The following is a 4244-nucleotide window of genomic DNA, read 5'->3' as shown; positions in this document are numbered from 1 at the left end:
ACCAGAAAGGTATCTGTTACAACTTTGAAGGCCATTTTATTTCTAGCTCTCTGAATTCAGCTGGATAAGGTTCGATTTTTTGCAAAAAATCCCCCTGCCTTTCTTCAGAAACCCCTTTTGAGGCTTTGAAAGTGAAAGTGAAAGTGAAAGTCGCTCAGTTGTGTCTGATTCTTTGCGACCCCATTGACTGTAGCCCACCAGGCTCCTCTCTCCATGGGATTCTCCAGGCAGGAATACTGGAGTGGGTAGCCATTCCCTTCCCCAGGAGATCTTCCCAACCCAGGGATCAAACTCAGGTCCCCCACATTGCAGGCGGATTCTTTACCATCTGAGCCACCAGGGAAGCTTGAGGCTTTAGGATACAGGAAAGCAGTTATGGCTTAAGATAAGTTGGTGTCTTTGCATTACCCTCCCCCATCTTCCCACCAAGAAATAAAGAAGACAGAAAAGACAATTACAAAGCCACACCAATAATAAAGCAAGAAGGAATTCTTTAAATTCATTATTCGAGGTACTGTGCTTGGAAATTGAATAATGCCTTTTTTTTTTTTTTCCAGTCTAAGCATTCTGGATTTTATTTCAGTCCACTCAGAGTGTTGGAAGACAGTCTTCCCTTCTCTTTAGATTATTTTAACTCTGGCTAAAGAACACATCTGTTGAAATAAAAAAGAATTGATTTGCATCCTGACTTTGAGGTGAATGACTGCCTGAGTACTGACTTAGCCTGAAATTCACTTCCTGTCAAAAGGACCACTTGGCGTAAGTGAATTCAGCTTAAAATTCCTAATAATTCTACGAGCCTTGGCATAAATAAATGAAAATGGAGATTTAATGCTGTACGGATAATGTCTTCTTTCCCAAGAAGATTTAGGCCCTGGAACGTTAACCAAACATAGACAAATAAATAATGAAAAAGAGGAATGAAAGGGACAGAAATGGCACGCTAACTCAAGCAGTACTGATAACGGTTGTGTGTGGCCTTGCTCCCACGTCACCCAGAGCCCGAGTGAGATCTCTACTTGCTGAGATAAACATTCCCAATCTGTCACTTTTGCATCCCCTGCCCCGCCAGGTCCTGAGTTTGGGCAGGAATGGAAGGGAGAGCCAATATGCTCATATTTTCTTTGCAGAGCTCCTGAGGATTTCGAGAAGAATGTACAGGGTAGAGTCAGGAATGTCTGATAATGCAAATGCAAGAGAGGTCTTGTATTTGCATCATAGGAGTGTTGTGGCATATATACAGATGTCCCTTGGAAAATGTAATCTGCCATGTTCATATCACATGTTTCGTTTTTGTTTTCTGCAATGCGATGTTGACATCTCCCCATTGAGAAGGTTCCCTACCTTCGAATCTGAGAAAATCTTTGTAACTGCAGTAGGATGCAGCGGAAGGGATAGAGTTTGACCTCTGAGGTGAGGTCACGAAGGGTCATGTGGCTTCTGTCTGGCTCCCTCTCTCTCAGGATGCTCACCTTGGGAACCCAGCTGCCACGTGGTAAGGAAGCCCTGGCCACTTGGAGAAGCCACTCACAGGTGTTCCAATCCACAGTCTGAGCTCAGAGGTGGTCCTAGGCAGGGCGAGGAGGGGAGAAAGGAGGCTGGGGGTTGGGGGGAGATGGAGGAGCCCGGAAATCACCCCTAGTGTGCTCACTAGCCAACTGGACATGTCTCTACTATGCTCACTAACCAACTGGAAATGTCTCTACTGTGCTCACTAACTGACATAGGGAGACTGAGCTTTCAGTAGCTTTGCTCCACAGACCCGTGGATCTGTCTCCTGCTTCAACAGTGTTTGGACAGAACGGACCCAGGGATGCCCCTCGCTGCAGCCTCTGACCACCCTCCAAACTCTTTTTGCAACCTTCAGAATCAGCCACACAACTGTCCTCAACCACTGGGACCAGCCAACACCACTTTTTGAGGTTAACTCCTTAATACCCACCAACCATGAGCTCCCAGATTCATCAGAATTTTTTCACCTAGGTAGAGACTGCCGTCAACCGCCTGGTCAACCTGCATCTGTGGGCCTCCATCACCTATTTCTCCCTGGGGTTCTATTTTGACCATGATGATGTAGTTCTGGAGGGTGTGGGCCCCTTTTTCCATGAATTGGCCAAGAAGAAGCACCCAGTGTCTCTTGAATAATGCAAAACCAGTGCAGTGACTGCACCCTCTTCTAGGACGTGCAGAAGCTTCTCGAGACAAGCATGGAAAATCCAGGATGCCATGGAAGCCACCCTTCTCATGGAGAAGAACTTGAACCAGGCCATTTTGGACCTGTGGGCCCTGGGTTCTGCCCGAGCAGACCCCCACCTCTGTGGTTCCGGGAAAGCTGCACCCTGGATGAGCAGGAGAAACTCACGGAGAAGATGGGCGACCATGTGACCAACCTGCACAGGCTGGCCGGTCCCCAGGCTGAGTTGGGCAAGTATCTCATGGAAAGGCTCACCCTTCAACATGACTAGGAGCCTCTGGACCCCGGCTGCCTTTGAGTAGGCCTTCTGGGGCCAGGGCTTCTGTCTGGAGCCCTTTTCTGCAGCCCCTAGGCAGCATTTTAATCATCTTGAAGCCCTCTCCCAAGCTCTGGACCAAGCAGAAACAATAAAGTTTTTTGCAGGGGGAAAAAAAGGGAGAGGGGGGCATATAGAATTTCCCATTTGTTCTAGAAGCTGAGATACCCCTAGGAACAGACAGGGTCTCCTCCCCCTAAAGGGGATGCCCACACCCTTTCTCTCTGGGCATGCATCGCTGCCTTGCTTCTATCTCATCTCAACAAGCCATTTCTCTATGGGCTGACCCGCTTGTTGTTGTGCTCTGTCTCTAATAATAAACTTTGCATCTGCATTTACCAAAAAAAGACAAACAGCCCCCTTCTCAGTTCCTGCTGGAGAAGACTCTGTAAATTTAACTGACTGAGCCTTCCACAACTGGGAGAACCAAGCTCAGATTTTCTATAATCCTGACCAAGTTTTGTAGTTACAGTGAACACATGTCACGGGAATTAATTTGTTCTTTGAAATAAGAGTTCCCCTTTGTAACAGATGAATAAACAAAGCCTAGGGAAGCTGATGGTGAATCTCCTTCATATGACTCCTGGGGATGATGGCTAAGTCATCTTTGCCCCTTATGTTTGACTATTTCCATAAAATCACCGGGGTCTGCTTCCCCGTGCTTGCTAAGTCGCTTCAGTAGTGTCCGACTCTTTGCGACCCCATGGACTGTAGCCCGCCAGGCTCCTCTGTCCACGGGATCCTCCAGGCAAGAATACTGGAGAGGGTTGCCATTTCTTGCTCCCCGGTAGACAGCCGCTTATGCTTAGTTACTTACACAGCAGACACTCCAGACCAGAAAGCATTTGCGTGGAAACTTATGAAGATCCCTGCTCTCTTTCCCCAGTTTGGTTGGGCGAGGTGCCCTCCTTGCCTTACCCCCTGGTGCTGTGCCTTCGCTCTCAGAGGACTCACTTCGTAGCTGCCTTCCCTTGCTGGATGGATATTCTTAGAGGGTAGAGAGAATGTGAGCCTCTTTTCTGGATCCAAAGTACAGTTCTAGGCTCAGAATAAGTCCACAGTGAAAGTCTGGGGAATGTCGAATGAATGATGCATGCCTGGGCGACACCACCCGGACTCCATCCCCCGTTAGCATCCTGTGTTGTGTTTTCTTGGCTGTCCCTGCTCTGGGAAATAGGGATGGTGCAGGAGGAGCTGCTCCTTCTAGGATGGATCTGCTGCCCAGCTGCACAGACTGAGGTCAGAAGAAAGTCCTCAACTGTCAGCTCCTCCAGGGTCTGCTTTATCTGCAGAAAGCCACCTTGCCCAACTTGTTATTGTTCAGTTGCCAACTCGTGTCCGACTCTTTGTGACCCCATGGACTGCAGCATGCCAGACTTCCCTGTCCCTCACCATCTCCCAGAGTTTGCCCAAGTTCATGTCCGTTGAATTGGTGATGCCATCCAATCATCTTATCCTCTGTCACCCTCTTCTCCTTCTGCCTTTAATCTTTCCCAGAAGCAGGGTCTTTTCAAATGAGTTGGCTCTTTGTATCAGGTGGCCAAGGAATTGGAGCTTCAGCTTCAGCATCAGTTCTTCTAACAAGTATTCCGGGTTGACTTCCTTTACGATCGACTGGTTTGATCTTCTTGTAGTCCAAGAGACTCTCAAGAGTCCTTCAGCTCTCTGCCTTCTTTATGGTCCAGCTCTCACATCCGTACATGACTTCCCTACTCAAGGCCATGCCACATTCTG

The 4244-nt window shown here is 48.2% G+C and overlaps 1 pseudogene; it reads left to right on the top strand.

Annotated features, from left to right (window-relative positions):
- Window positions 1-1947: 1947 nt before the first annotated feature.
- LOC138984892 (ferritin light chain pseudogene) lies at window positions 1948-2465 on the top strand (annotated as a pseudogene).
- Window positions 2466-4244: the final 1779 nt, after the last annotated feature.

This window comes from Bos mutus, chromosome 23 (genome assembly GCF_027580195.1).
Source record: "Bos mutus isolate GX-2022 chromosome 23, NWIPB_WYAK_1.1, whole genome shotgun sequence".
NCBI classification, from domain to species: Eukaryota; Metazoa; Chordata; class Mammalia; order Artiodactyla; family Bovidae; genus Bos; species Bos mutus.
This window is presented reverse-complemented; position numbering and strand designations above follow the sequence as displayed.